The sequence below is a fragment of the Cryptomeria japonica genome, chromosome 6 (assembly GCF_030272615.1).
Source record: "Cryptomeria japonica chromosome 6, Sugi_1.0, whole genome shotgun sequence".
NCBI lineage: Eukaryota > Viridiplantae > Streptophyta > Pinopsida > Cupressales > Cupressaceae > Cryptomeria > Cryptomeria japonica.
The window spans coordinates 517765531-517782925 of NC_081410.1; positions in this window are offsets into that span (position 1 = coordinate 517765531).

Below are 17395 nucleotides of genomic sequence, written 5' to 3' on the forward strand. Positions count from 1 at the left end.
GGGTATTCTTGGGACATTCATTGTTGAAAGTTATCAAATTGATTGTTCAATGTTTAAAGTTGATCTATAGAAACCCTAGTTAAAGCTTATTCTTCATCATGGGATTCATTAATGGGGTGAATAGGTACATAATTAGGATGGGAAGAATTAGCATGTTCCTCATTAAAGAAGTCACCCAGATTAGGCTCCATCTCCTCGGTAATTAAACCTTGGGAAGACTTAATTCTCTTCGTCTAACGGGGATAGGATAAGTAGGATCAATAGTGGTAAAACTCATGCATTAGAGGGAATATTTGAATTTTAAATTTTGGAACAAACCTTACAAAATTGAGTAATGCAAAATTTAAGAAAACAATGATTACACAATTTGAACTTTGTTAGAGGAAGAGGATGACACAATTTCCAAAAATGAAAGGAAATTGAAATTTTAAAATTAGGGCCAAGGGAATACCACTTAATTTTAAAATCAAAATTTTTAAAACCAAGGTAGACTATAATTAACCTCTTAATTTTAAAAAAAATCTTGAAATTTGAAATGTTGAATTTTGGAGGTATTTCTGATTCTAGAGGAATCAAAAATCGACAAAATAAGACAATCTTCTCAATTTAGGCTATTAAATACAGTCATAACACTCCCCCAAAATTTAGGGAAAAAATCCAAGGACCGTGGCGAGAACACAATGGTCCAACCAACTTTTTTTGAATTTTTCAGGGATGAATATTATGATGATTTTAAAGCTAACCCCAAAAAATCGGTGAATTTTACGATCTCTAGATAGACGAAATGAAGGCACAAATGTAAAAATAGGACCCTATTAGGGTTTTGAAGAAAAAGAGGAATTGAATTACAATTTTGAAAAAGGCCAAACCTAATGGATAGGGACACCTTGGGAAATGTGTAGAAATATGAATTAGAATGAAATTGATTTGAAATTTGCAGAAAATCCAATTAATTTTAAAAATTAGGGTTTTATGACCTAATCACTTAATTTTAAAATTTAAATTTTGGGAAAAAGGGGGAAATTGAAAATTTGAATTGTAGGATTGAAGACAAATCTGAGAACAAGCAAAAATTTGAAAATTAAATGGAAAATCAATTTTTGCACAAGTTCAAGATCATTTTTGAAAATTAGGGTTTTAACAAGTAACCTCTTAATTTTGTAAATTTTACTTACAAATTAAACAAGACAATGAGGAAATTGAATTTGACAAACAAAACAATTTTTAGATCTAAGATAACCACAAGCAATTTTTACAAATAACAAGTTCAATTTTAATTTTAAAAACTAGGGTTTTTAATGATTTAACCACTAAGTTTGTAGAAAATTTAAACTTGCAAATGAAAAATATGCAATTTTGTTCAAAGGAAAGAATGCAAGATGTTGGGTTCACCAAAATATAATTTTGAAAAATGGTGAATGATGGATCAAGAGGAAAACTACCCTTTCCCTCCAAGGAGAGATGAGAGTTTCACTATTGATTACCCTTCAAACACTTTTCACCATGTTACATTTGGAAGAGGAGAGGAGAATTCACTAGATTCAACCTTCAAAGATGAAGATTGAATTCTGAATGAAATGGGAATGATAAGTTGATCCCCTCTTCCTTATTTGAAATGGAAAGGAATTGATTAAATTATGTAGTGCAAAAGTGACAAAGAACTTATTATAACTTAAGATTAGAATATGGGATGAAGCTATGCACCTGGATCTAGTAGTAATATGTCGAGATAAAGTTGCCTTGCGAATTTGAGGAAAATTTGTCCGGACCGTGGCGGGAACGTACACGGTCCTTTGAAAAATCCGCAAAATGAAAAGGGTATTTCCGCCTCTACAAATGGAGCCCAATTCCAAAAGTACAGTTGTGCACCAACAACCTACACACGGAAAAGAGAGGAAAATGGGTTGGGATTGGAGGTCTGCCTTTAGATCAAACCCTATTTTTGGAATTAATCAAGTAATGAAAGAAAGTACTTGCAAGTAGTTGTAAATGACCTCAAGGGAGGTTGTGGTAGCAATGTTGATAGAAAATCTTGTGTGGAATTGAATGTTGTAATCAATCTCCTCTTCAATGGTTGAATCCTTGACTTGAATGCAACACCTAGCATCCTTGAAGGGAGACTTGAGAATGCTCAATGCTAGAAAATAGTGCTTGATCTCATGTAAACTTCCCACTCATCCTATATATGCAAATGAGAGGACAAATGCTCGTTAAATACATGTTAGTGGATTTGATTTTCATCACAAGCCAACATCGGGGGAGCTTCTTGCCCAATGCACAACCAACAATGCAACCCTAGGAAGGGTCATGTCCCAAAATAGTGTAGGGACATGGGTGCCACACCCCTATCCTAGGAGGACAAAGGGCACCACGCCCCTGTCCTAGGCTGGACAGTGGCACCATGCCCCTATCCTACAACTTTGTCCAGGGCAGAGTGCAGACACGGTGGTGTAGAGACCAAGAAAGAAGTTGTTTCTGAGGGTTGAGTAGTCTCCAGTCTTTGATTAGGCTAGAGTATTCGATCTCGTGTGCATGACGACCCTAATGCAGTAAAAAATTGTTAGGGTCATAATTTTATGACACTACACTTTGCAACAAAGATTATATCAGGTACAAAGACTAAAGGTAATATATTTCACTTGAATGCTGGTGGTAAAAGTTGGTTATGACATAAAAGGATGTGTCATGCAAATTTTGATTGCATGGTTAAGATATGTTCTACTTAGGCAGTGAGAGATCTACCAAATTTAATAAAGCCTTCTAATCTGGTATGTAAGGAATGTCAATTAGGAAAGAAGAAAAAAGTTACTTGTAAGAGAAAATAGTATAATTCTAATGGATTGTTGGATCTTGTGCATATTGATTTGTGTGGTCCTTCTAGAGTGAGAAGCTTGCAGGGTGATAGGTATTTCATGTTGCTAATTGATTACTATTCAAGAATGATGTGGTTTACCTTCTTGAATAAGAAGTATGAACCGTTGGAGAAGTTCAAGATTTTGAATGCTAGAGTTGAAATTGAGACTCGAATGAAGTTGAAGTGTCTGAGATCTGATAGAGGTGGATAATTCACTTCTGACAAGTTTAATACATACTATGAAGATCATGGAGTTAAGAGACAGTTATCTGCACCTAGGGAACCAAAAAAAAATGGTGTTGTAGAGAGGAAGAATAGAACAGTTCAAGAAGCTACTAGAACCATGATGATTGAAGGAAATGTTCTCCATATATTCTAGAGAGTTGTAAGTACTGCAGTCTACACTCTTAATAGGGTAAATTTCAAAGGTGATTCTAGTAAGACTCCTTATGATTTATCGTTTGGTCATGCTTCTATTGTTAGATATTTCAGAATTTTTAGTAGAATGATATATCAAAAGAGATGAAGATCTTGGAAAGTTTGATGCTAGAAGTGATGAAGGAATATTTCTTGGTTATTTAACTAAAAGTAAATTTGACCAGTGTTATAATAAAAGATTGAGAAAGATAGTTGAAAGTGTTAATGTGAAGGTTGATGAAGGAAATATAAGACAAAATAGATCTTGCAGATATGATTCTGATGATCAGGATGCTAGTTCAAATAAAGGAAAGGTAGTATAGACCCTAAGTCAAATTCTTTTTGATCCAAAAACGATAAAGAGTCAAGGACAAATCGCAGATGTTAATGCAAAAAGAGTTCAAAAACTTGAAATTCAAGAAAATCCTAAAACTCTGAGGTATGTGAGGTTGAATCATTCAAAAACTCAGATTATTGGTGATAAGAATAAAGGTATGATGACTAGAAGAAGACTTGTTGAAGAAATTTGTTTTATTTCTAAGATTGAGCCTGATAATTTTAATGAAGCTTGCAAAGATGATAATTGGATTAAATCGATGGAAGAAGAATAGATTCAGATTGAGAAAAATAATACATGGATTCTTGTTCCTAGACCTAAGAATAAAAATGTAATTGGAACTAAATGGGTATTTTGAAATAAGTAGAATGAAAAGGGTGAAGTTGTCCAAAATAAAGCTAGACTTGTTTGTAAAGGTTATTCACAGATAGAAGGAGTTGATTATGAGGAGACTTTTGCTCAGATAGCTAGAATTGAAGTTGTTAGACTATTTCTTACCAATGCTACTCACAAAGATTTCAAGATTTATTAGATGGATGTCAAATCAGTCTTTCTTAATGGAGAATTGGAAGAATAATTATACATTGAGCAACCAGATGGATTTCAGTTGATAGATGAAAAAGACATGGTTTTCTAGTTGAAGAAAGCATCATATGGATTGAAGCAAGCCCCTAGAGCCTAGTATGCTAGATTGGATAATTGAAGCTTGGATTCAACAAAGGTACTGCTAACAATAATATTTATTTCAAGATTGATCAGAATAATATTTTGATTGTTGAATTTTTTGTTGATGACATTATCTTTGGAGGAAATGATTGTCTATGTAAGAAATTTGTTGAAGAGATACAAAATGAATTTCAGATGCCTATGATTGGTGAAATGAAATTCTTTCTGGGATTGCAAACTACTCAGTTGAACAAAGGTATTTTCATATCTCAGTCTAAGTATGTGAAGGATTTGTTGAATAAATTTGGTTTTGAGGATTATTAACCTATTGGTACACCTATGGTGACTGGATCTAAGCTGACAAAGGATGATGACTCTTCAAAAGCTAATCAAACCAAATATAGATCTATGATTGTTGTTTTGTTATATTTGGCACAAACTAGACCTGATATAATGAATATTGTATGTCATATTGTAAGATTTTAAGTTGATCCTAAGGAATCTCATGTTACTGCTATAAAAAGGATATTCAAATAGCTGAAAGGAATGGTTGATTTTGGTTTGTGGTATTTTAAAAATGATGACTTTACTTTGAGTTCTTTTACAAATGTTGATTTGTTAGGTGATGTTGATGATCGGAAGAGTACTATAGGTGGTGCATGCTTTTGGGAAATAAGTTGGTTTCTTGGCCAAGAAAGAAGTAGAATTAGATTTCCTTATCTATTGCATCAGTTGAATTTACATTGTTGCTGCTAGCAATTATACTCAGGTAATTTGGATGAAGAAGATGTTGAAGGATATAAGAGTTATTTATGATGATCCTATTGCTATATATTATGACAATTTAAGTGTTATCAATATTTTAAAGAATCTGGTGTTGCATTCCAAGACAAAGCATATTTCAATCAAGTTTCATTTCTTGAGAGAGAAGGTGAATGAGAAAGAAGTCAGTCTAGAGTATGTATGTACAAAGGAACAAATTGCAAATATCTTTACAAATATTTTTCTTAATGATACTTTTGACTATCTCAAAGAGATGTTAGGGGTAATTTCCCCTCCTGATGAGAACTAAGGTGCATAGATTTGCATCAGTTTGGTGAACTTCACAGAGGCATTTTATACTCCGGATTGATGAGTGTGGCTTCTACTCAAAAGGAGTAGTAAATATAAATGTTGGTGGTTCATATGTTCATATTTTTGGGGAGATAATCTGAATTCTTGAGCCTTTGTCATTGATGTCATAGGAGGAGAGAAGCATGTGAAAAAACTTGAATTATTTTGAGTTGTTTGTCAAAGGGGGAGCTGATCCTTGTGATTTTAAGGGAGATTGTTGAGAGTTGATTTATTTCTTTGCATTGATTGTTTTATACATTCATATGTTGTTATCAATGCCAAAGGGGGAGATTATTGGATATTGGCTGATATGATGTCATTAATGTGTTGTCATTGATTTCAACATATGTGACATATGTGAGGTTTGTTGATGAAAAGATTGTTCAAAAGTTCTTTATAATCTAGTGTTGCAGTTTGATTGGATGAGTTGGTTTAGGTTGTCTATTATAGATGAGCTAATGTGGTTTAAAGGGTTTCTTGTATGTTGTTTGTACATGGTTTCTTGAGATCCGATATTCGAATGTTATTTAGTTGTTCATGTTATCCACTATTCTATTTTGTGATCTGTATTTCTCTAAAATTTATATATCTTTGGTTGTAGATGTGTGGAATGTGATTTGGATGTTGATGTGTGTCCTTAGCTTGGTTCATGTTTTGGATATCCACAAATGAATCTTTCAAGTTCACAGTCAGTTAGGTTGATGTTATTGATCTTTGGTAGAGAGATGATGATGATTCTAATAATCCAAGTTGTTGCAATTGTTGTGATATAGTTTTTGTGAATGTCTCTAGATCATGTTCTATGCATATTGGTGGTCCGCATAATTATTGTGTGTGGTATTGAAGATTTTCCTTGTCTAGTGATGTTATTTGTGATATGTGATATTCTTGGTGGTTGTAGTGTGTTGGAGATGATCGAGGCTTAATTATTGGTGGTGTTTCATGTTTTTGGTATTGATTTGGGTCCAAACTATGTCTTTGCCAACATTGTTTTCATCCACATGTGTTGTTGTAGTGTGTGAGGATATTATTTTGTAATTTGTATTAAGGTTTTAGCCGACCTATATTTCATGGGTTCAAGGGTGTGTATAAATATATGTAACAATCATTATAAGTGATCATTCTATGTGCGAATATTATATCAATCATTTAGTAGTAGGGAAGTTGTGCGAAGAAGTGTGTTGTAGAGAATATTTGTCAGTGAGCTTAACCAAAACTGTACTCAAGCATATAGAGACGCTATTTCCATAGTTCATATGATCTAAGTTATAGTCTAAATGTTTTGGTAAGTCAATGAGACTTCATGTAAGGAAGTGAGACTTCCCTTAAGATTGTAGCCTTTCTGGGTTTCTTATTTTGAGCAGTGAGCTCTAGGTAGTGTGCCTAGATACATGTACATTCCCAATGGAATATTTACGTTTACTCAGGGATATTATCTCATTGTGGGTAGGTTCCCACTATTGTTTTCCCCTTAACCAATTTTTCTACGTCAAAAATGTTGGTGTTATGTGTGTTATTGATGTGGTGTTGTTTCTTTCTTTAACTGTTCCTTATTAGATTTTTTTTATGGTTTTAGTTGTTGTAGTTTTGGTGCAAACTAATTCACCCCCCCCCCCCCCTCTTAGTTTGTTGTATCCGTGCCAACACATACAAGTAATAAAAAAATTTCCCATTTTCATTTCATAAACAAGATGCATATTTGAAATAAATCTATTTTAAATTTTTCATTTCATCATATAAATTATCATATTCATAAACATATGAAAGAATTTACACTTTCCTTTTTAAATTTTCATTTACTTTATGAATATTTGATTACATATAAAGATTCTAGGAGCTTAATGAAACATAAAAGAGACAAATGGAGATGTCCTTATTGGCATACATCCTCAAATTCTGGCTAGCAACTAAATGAGGAAGAGCATCAATCATGCACTTTTCCATCCAACAAAGACTTTACAGTCCCTCGTGCCTGTTCTCATAGAAGCGACTCGACCCTTCGACGAAGAGATTGGTTTTGTGACCTCACAATAATATAGCCTTATGAGCATAGTATTGTGTCCTCCATAACTAGATTTGTACCATACATTGGCTACAACCTACATGTATGGCATTCTATGTCTAGTATATAAAACTAGATCACAATAAACCGACAATGTAGATAGTGGCAACCTAAACTACTTTGGCCAAACAATTCATCACCCAGTAATTCGAGTGAAAGTTGTATGTCCAAACACTTCATTTATCTATTTGGTAAATTGATCATTAATTCTATTCCCATACATTTCCCACAAGGTTAATAATAGAATTACTATCTAGGTTATTCCCATCCACAGATTATCCTAACCCTAGGATTGACCAAATCAATCTTTCCTACATACTAAAGATACATATCTTAGCATAGAACTATCCTAGCTATTACATGTATATGCATAATTCTAATCATAAGGATTATCAAGTTTCTAACAACTCAAGAATGCATATCCTACAACTAACTCAATTTCAATCATTTCTTTTAATCAAGCTTATATATAGCATAACTCAAAAAGAAAAGGTAAAATCCTCGTGCCTATATTATAGCTCCCATGCAATTACTGATTCCTTCCCTTAAACATTTTGGCTTCATGGGTTATCCACTAACATAAGCATTCACAAACTCTCAATGATAATGACTATCCTATTCTCTCACTACATGTGAATTATTCTCTTTCTCTCACTAATGAAGATCAATGAAAACAATGAACAATAAGCAAAATGAAATGGGATTATGAAAATGTAATGATGAGATGGGTGATGTGATAGATGATATGAATAGAGATGAGATATTATCCTCTATTTATAGATAATTTTGAGAGACATAATGCTATAATTAAGCTCTCTAATTTGTCACATCTCTCCATCTCTCATCACCGCCACTAGGATTATGTGGCTATTTTGTTACTATAAGGTTGACACATAACAGTCCAACAAAATACTACTATGAATCATCCCAATATTATACTTAGTCAAATATGATTAGTTATCATTAATCATTTACCTAAATAATTAGACTTTTATCTCTAATTACCACATACTAATTGACTAAGTCTACTCTAGCTAGTTACCCATGTTTATTTTCTATGAGCATGGTTGTTCTTACACAGATATATTTTCATTATTAAATGGGTTCATACTTGGTCAAATGTATCGATCTCCATAATGCAAGCTTCCCTATAAAGTGGGTGGTCAATGGATGCATAGCTTACACTTACCATACTAATAGAGAAAGGAAAAGGTGGTAGATTTTACCATCGCTTCACCCTCCTTCAGAGTAGGGTGTGCCACCATCCATGGTGGGTGCCCCTTCCCTATACCACCTTCCTTACTATCATGGAATGCCAATGGGGTGTTGACCGATTTAAATAGTATATGTGAAATTCATAAATTATATCACAATGAGCCATTGAAATTTTATATATCGACTGATAAATAGATAGATATGAAAACACAAGGAATCCAATATTCCAAACAAGGATATTCAAACAAAACATCACAAATTCGATGAAAAGTAACTTAACACTATATCCATTAACTTAATTCAACTAGACCACTGAAAACATGTGTGTGATAGCTCAATAAGGTACATATATAAGATTACCGAACTAAATTCCTTTCTAGAGTGGTACTCTTCCTCTTGTCTAGAGGCTTGTTCATTTATTGAATCCAACTTAGCACATCACAACAATAGTCTGTTGTTATTAAATCATACATATACATCATATATTTCATCTTTAAATATTTAAAATATCATATTGATTGCATATTCAATTAGTGGATTTCTAACCAAGATAAATATATTGAAAACATATTCATGTGCTTAAAGAATTTTAACTAAAACAAGTAACAATAATTAGTAATATCACAATGGAGTGTAACAATGGCACCCATCTTTTAACCCCCTTTCTAAATTTTTTGATCAGATTCTTCTGTGGTTTAGGCTTCCAAATCTAACAATGTAGTTCTAGTTTGACTCTTGTTTTGATGCTATAGGGATTTCTTTAGGCAATTTTTTTATGGTTGATGAAGGCTCTTTAAATTTGTTGTGTACTAATAATGCTTGAATCATGATGGAAATGGATGTATCCAAAGGTCTTCCACTAGAGATTTCTATTAAAACCTTAAAATGAAGTTAGTTGTAGATGGTGGAATTTTAAGGGGTTCCCTTCAAATGTATGAGATGTTTTAAAATAGGTCATACTGCTACCCTTTGTGATAGGCATGGAGTGGATAAACGAGTAACATGGTGGAAATAAGTGTCTCCTTTAAATTATATGGTCCAGAAAGTGGATGAGGAGTAGTGAATACCATAGGTTTTAAGTGAAGAGATTAAAGAAGGAGAAAAGGAGATGGAGACAATGGAAAGCTTAGATCCACTGAAGTGCTTGGAGATTAATAAAAGGAAATTAGGAGATTCAAGGGATGTGGTGAAGGGAAATGTTAATTCTGAAAGTTATGTTGATATGGTAGAAACAAACCACCATCAAAGGTGAGGGGGAAGGATGTGTTGGGAGAGTCTAGTTGGGGTTATTGGCATATGTGGGATTGGAGAAATAATGGACATAGCTTACAAGGAAGAGACAAAAGAGAGATAAGGAAGAGGGTTTTAGCATGATTCGTCACTCTCATGAGAAGGTTGGAATTAGGATATGAAAGTAACTTTTTACCTTTTCATGCACCTTTGTGATTTGTTAATTTGGGGATGTGGATCTCTGGATGTAGCCCCACCTGGTTTGGGTCAGTTCAAAACCTTGACCTCTGAATAAAATCAATAATTATTACTAACTATTATCTTAGAATCTAAGTAAGAATGAACCATGAATGAGATGCCAAGGTGGGAAAACCAAGTTTAAATTTTGGTAATGGTGATTGTGAATACTCAGGCGAAGGATGCTCTTCTCAGTTGTCAAGTCCGGTCACGAGAGATGGGTATGTTAATGGGCATGCTTGTAAGGATGGTGTCCCATCAAAAAGAAGGAATGTGATGGGCCCAACTATAAGGATTCCTCTATTATTTTGGGGTCCCCAAGTGGTATCTGTAGCATAGGAAATAGGAATCATCAAAAAAGTAGATCAAAACACTAGACATGATAACTCAATCATGAGAGCACTCATTGCAAATGAACCTTATCCTAAGCACACTCAATAGAGATATGAAAACAAAGCATTCAAAATGAAAGATTATGCAAACCAAATGTAGAATTGAATGCTCCTTCCATGTGGCTCCATTGTTCTTCTTTCCTCTTCAATGGATTTGTGGATCTCACCTACAAGTGCACACACAATTGAAAGCAAGATTGATGAAAAGATCAAGAGTACTAGAAGTGTAAGTTCGATAGTTTGATTAAGAATTCGGCCTTTGATTCAAGAAAATCATCCAATTTATAAAAGAATTGGATAAATGACAAGATTAGCATGATGCAATTCAAATGGAAATTGCAAATCAATATGACAAATTATGACAAATTATGCACTTTCCATGCACAATTTGATTGATTGATAATTGATGACAAATTATGACACATTCTATGTCAAAAATTGATTGATTATCAATTATGACAATTTATGACAAATTGACATGCCATTCCCATGGAATTAGGAGATGAAATAGGAGGGAAAAGAAATTAGAAATTAAGAAAATTAGAAAATTGAAATTGATGACAATTAGGAATTAGAAATTGATGGAAAAATAGGAAATTAGGAACTAGAAGAAATTAGGTAAATTAATTAACAATTTGTCATTTATTAATTAATTTACAAGAGGAAGAATAATTAGCCAATTAAATAAAGATTTAATTGTAACTTAGGATTAATAAATAATTTAGTAACCCTAGAAGAAGAAATGACAAATTAGGTTAAATGAATAAATCATAAAACCTTAGAAGACGAATTAGAAATGCGAAAATGACAATTAGGTCTTGATTGAAGATAATTAATGTCGATCATGATTTTGATTTTGGATTGATAAATGACCAATGTGATAAATGATTTAATTAATGCGCCAATTGATGAGGAACAATGACAAATTGATCCAAATTGACATGATTGAAAAGGACAAGGATCGATGATGAATCGATCGCAATATGACAAGATTGACAAGGACAAAGATCGACCAAAATCATGACTGAAGGTTGTTGTCGACAAGACCAAATTCGAAGGCGAGACAAAGGAAGAATGTAGAAGAATGACTCGATGTTCGCAAATGATAAAAACCAAGTGCGTGACATAGGAGAAATGTTAATGTGATGCAAAAACCTAAAATAAGGCAATGCGCAAATGTTAAAGTATGACCTCGCAAGCGTTGACCATTTTTAGGTGTCTACATTTTGCCCCTCTTTGCGACAATATGATTTTAAGCGTTGTTTCAAAGAACAATAATGAAAATACCCCAGACAATAACAATGACATATGCATGCCCCCTCGAGGAATTGGCCGGAAACATGCAGAAAAGAGGCCAATTGATCGATAAAAAATGATAGGATCGAACAGACTGATAATCGGAGATCGGATGCAGGAAGGACAAGCAATTTAAGGTGCACAAGACCGCGACCAACATAAGATGGAGAGGACGCACGTCCATCTATGCAATGACAAAGAGCTATAAATGAGACCAAGAGATGGAAAATTGCTCATTTGCACTAGACAAGGAGGAGGATTTGTTGCTCTGGACAAGGACACTTGCAGAGAGATGGCGAACATTCCAATGGTGGATCACCTTGGAGAACATGTACGCACATACAAATGATCAGACGATGTGGGAGCAGCGATATGTATCTCAAAAACCCATGTTTTCAATTTCATGAATTTGACTTGCTTGCGGGACATTGCGGGGCCCACAGGGGATGCAGAAACTGACTTCTACGCTTGTGTAGTGTCTTCTGTGCTTGTGTAAGGGTACACAAGCACAAGAGTCAAGACACAAGCGCAAGAGTTAAGACACAAGCGCAAGAGTCAAGACACAAGCGCAATTGTGCATGTAAGACTCAATTTAGGTTCAAAACTGCATGCAAAGGACCTGAAAAGGGAGGACAAGGGTAGGATAGGTCAGAATAGATGAAAAACACCCTAAGGTGGACATGAAAATGAGGAAATGCAACCTGTAGGAGCAAACCCTAAAACTGACAAAATGTGCCCCAATTGTGATGCAGAGTCGACAGTATCCGTTGATCACGCGGGAGAATCGACCAAACTACTTCATGCTACGACACAGACTTAGGAGCACAGAGAGAGATACTTTAGCAGGACTTGAGACATGGCAGGGATGAGGAGGATAGAGGGAGCACCCAGTGATAGAGGCACATGCTCCTTAGACAGATAGTAGACATTATGTAGTTTGACATTTTGTAGTCAGCCTGCGGGCCATACTTAGGACAGACAGTCCGATTTTGTACTCCGATATTATTATGATATGTGACATGAAATGCATCGATATGATGGGATGCAATGTGTTATGATTTGTAGTTATTTTGCTATGTATGGAGGACTTATGCACTGTTTATGTACCATTGTGGAATATGTATGGATATGTTTTTGTTTATGTGTTTTTTTTTTATGCCTTGATAGTATGAAATGGATAAAATGCTTGATATGATGCTTGATATAATGCAAATGTACTAACCAAATGGATGCAGGATGCAGCATGTATGCTTGGATATCAGAGCACTAGACCAAATTGACTATCAGACCGGACGGAAGAAGTGTTAGTAAGAAGAAATGAGACAGAGAACAATGAGAGATGAAGAAAAACTTGCTTTCAGTAATGCACTTTGTAGGTGAGAACCTTTATTTTTATGTAGCAAAATGGATGCGTAGCATCATGGCATGGAAGGCCAGAGCTGAAATGCAACCCTTTTTGCAAAAGACAGACACATCACAGACAAACAACAATCACAATCAAAAAAAAGAAAAGGGATCATGAACCATCCCGGTCACTCTAACTCACTCAGTGACATCATCGAGCAACATAGGAACATGATCAAAGCCAAAGATAAATCAATAAAAATATAAGACTCACAAATTCAAGCAAATCAGACAAACATCTTGATCTTCATTGTCAAAAGTTGAAAGTGCTGATAGGACGATCATGCTGTCTGGTTTCAGGAAATGTGGTACCCCGTCTAAGACAGGACACAGTCTGGTTTCGAGTATACCACACCCTGTATAAGACCCATGATAATGTGCCAAGGATGAATGATTTTGAGGTTGATTGATATGACAATTCTGATCAGTTTGAATGTCTGAGTTGATTGAAAGAGTTCATCTGTTTATGCATGATTTCAGTAAAGCACAATGCGCGATTGCGTGTCGTTGGAGGGATGCTCAGTGATTTGTCTTATGCACAAAGGGGATCCTTTATTGACAAAATGCTTGTTTTTGGATTTTAATGTTTTTGAAATGTTTTTGTTCATTTTTTTCAGGACTTTATATGATTTTTTTAGAGATTTTTTTAGGACATTATTCAATTTTTATGATCTTTTTTCAGGACATTTTTAAATTTTATGATCTTTTTTCAGGACATTTTTCAATTTTTATGATCTTTTTATGATTTTGCCCCCAGTGTCTAGCAAGGCAAGGAATATGACAGGTGAATAAATAGGCTTGCTGAAATGATGGTGGATAGAGGGAAGACAAAGGCCTTTTATTATGGAGACAATACGAATGCAATTTCCAAGGGCTATTGCGTGATGGGACAAGAGACTGGATATGACAATGTAAAGCAGGAACATGGCATGAGGGACATGTCAAGAGGTGTTTGAAACCGATGTTTAAATTTTGCGTCCTTATGTCAGATCAAGATCAAGGAATGAAAAAGAGTGTATGGATAGTGATAAGATATGGATAGGATAAGCAAGACCAAGAATGGATAAGGGACATGGATTGAAGGTTGGGATTGGCTAAGGGACAGTGGCAGAAAGTTGCAATAAGCCAGGGAATATGGATGAAAGGTTGAAATAAGCAAATGGGCAAATGACCAAAAGCTATGATAGACTAAAAGCTGCAAACAATATGCATGATGCTCATGATGATCCTCAGCCTTGTCAAGATCAAAGATGGAAAGGGAAAATGGACATGAGGGATGATAGGATATGAAGGGTAATGACAGGGGTTCGATAGGATAATGAAGGGCAATAGGATATGAAGGAGGAAACCTGCCCCCAAGAGTGGTGTGCAAGAAGTTCATAGATTACGCATGACGCCTGTTTGCCAGGTTTTCATCATGGTACTTGCCCAAGGCGCCTGTTTGCCAGGTTTTCACCAGTGGACGAATTATTTTTACTTTACTTTTTTTTTTCACTTTTTTCTTTTTTTGGATAGTAGCCTTGAAATAAATGGACCATGACCTTTAAAAGTATGCTCAAAGACGTTGGTAGGATAAGGACATGGAAAAAGAGATGAAACTAAGATGAGGATTTATGTAAAGGATTGGATCAAAGGAATGGAAGGATGGAAAATATACATTGGATAATGGGTAGGGTATTGGAAGAATTGGGCTTCAGTGGACGGAAATGTTGGCAAGATCGACATTGGCACACACCTTGAGGGGTGATGGACTGATGGAGGAAAGACGTATTTTGGATATTGAGATTTTGATGAAGGAATAGAGAGGGATTTTGGGACATAAGGGCCCAAAATGGATGAAGAAGGTGATAAAGGAACAAATTTGAGAGGGTTGGATGGAGGAATAGCAACTTTGGATGCCAAGTTGGATGTTTCTTTAGGCTTTTGTGCTTCAAGGAGCTGCTTAGGGATCCACATGGTTTTTGATTTTACATGCTTTTGTGGTTCCTTGGAGTGCATTGCTTGCACAAGGGATTTAGGAACCCATATATATTTTAACTTTGCTTTATTTTGCTCAGTGGGCCTTTGTGGCCTTTTGGATATTTCTTTTTCTTTATGGATCATATTGTTCTTTGTTTTGACATGTCGATTATATTGGACATGTTGATCCTTGAATACATATGGATTTCTAGACTTATGATGCTTATACTTGGCATCCAAATTGCTTGGAAGAGGGACTGAATGTCGGTGTGGATGGGAATGATATGGAGGCATGTGGGATGGATGGAAGGTTCTCCAAGATGTGTGCCTTTGTTGATGTTGCATAGGAGATTGAGGGATATAGGGACCTAGAATGGATGGAAGGGATGATGGGGAAGGTGGACATTTGGATTTTGACTTTGAAGGGATACCAACGCCTTGAGTGTGAGCTTTGTAGCCATGACCATTAGTATGTTCTTTGATATGAAGGGGTTCTTGCTCATGAAGGTCTACTCCTTTTCCTTTATGAATATCTTGACTAGTAGGAGACTCTTTTCTTTGGGACGAAGACGCGAGTCCATTATGAGGTGGATATGATATGAGAGAAATAATGAGATCTTGAAGTGGATCAGATTGGACCAAAGTGGAAGAACCCATTATGCATGTCGAGGGTTCATGAACATCTTGCACTGACACATTAGAATCATTAGGGGTATCAGGATCATGAGGGGGACTAGGATTTTGTAGTGGACATGGTTCAATGACAGGCTTTTCAAGAGATGGAATGGGAGGCATAATGGGATCATCACAAGAAATGAGATCTTGGAGTGGATATGGGGGATTAGGACAAGGAGATGGAGGAACAAGTGGATCTTGTGGAGGATCTGAAGGAATGATAGGGTCTTGTGTTGGAAATGAACTTGGAAGGATACTTTGATCTTGACAAGGAGGAAGATCATTGGATTCCTCTTTAAAATTGCTTTGCTCTTGACTTTTAATGGGATCATCAGAAAGGATAGAAAGGATATCTTGATCTTTCTTAGGAAGTGGAATGTCAATGGGATTTGAAAGGACATTTTTTTCATGAAATGGAAGGGGATCGTTTGGGATTGGATGGATTGGGATATCTTGATCTTGCTCGGGGAATGGAGTGTCAATAGGACTTTGGATAGGATGGACAAGAATAGGGGAATCATCGTGAGTGTCTGGGAAGATGAGATCCTGGTCAACAATTGGATGGGATGATAAGGTTTTAGGATCTTGATCTTGATTTTCTTGAGGACTCATTTCTTCGTGCTCTAAATTATCCTCTTGACATGAGGTTGGACTTTTGATATGCATGGAGGATTCTGACAAGGGATCAATGGTTTGGCATGAAGGAAATGCACTTTGAACATTTGTGATGGATTCTAGCAAGGAATCAATGCTTGAACATGAGGAAGAGGGACTTCGAATGGGGTCCTCTAAAATAGGTAATGGTAATAAAGTGCATGGTTGCATTGGGTCTTGTATTTCTGAAACATGACAAGGATGTGCATCATGAATTGGATTATCTTGGCAATCAATTATGGATAGCCCTTGGCTAATTGCATTCTTGGGTGTATTGTTTGATGAGGATAATATGGAAGGTTCTTGTGAAACTTCTAGAGGTGTAGGGATAGATGCCACTGGAGAGTCAATTTTCTTGTGAGGGGATGAGGCATTGCTAGACATAGTTGTATTATCTTGACCTTCCTCAAAGAACTCACTTGGTCGTTTCCTTAAGATCATTGCAATAAAGCCACCTTTCTTTCGAGGTTTTGACATGATTGTATCTAGAATTTGAACTTGTTTGGCAAGAATTTGGTTCTGATCTGATGTCATGTTTTGATATTGGACTTGGTTCAATTGTTCTGACATGTTTGAAACTTGGCTTGGTGTGTGCTGCAACCTTTGTTTTTGAATTTGTGATTGTGGTTGTTCACATTGATATGTTGATTGAACTTGTTGATATCCCACCATTGGTTGAACCATTTGTTGACATTGTATAGTTGGTTGGACATATTGTTGAAATTGAACCATTGGTTGTGTTGGTTGTATATGTTGAACAATTGGTTGAACCATTGGTTGTATTGGTTGAAAATGTGATTGATAGTAAACACCTTCTTGTTCTTGTTGTGGAGGCACATAATGTTGTTGTCTCTTTTCTTGAAATTGTTTCATCATCTCTATTT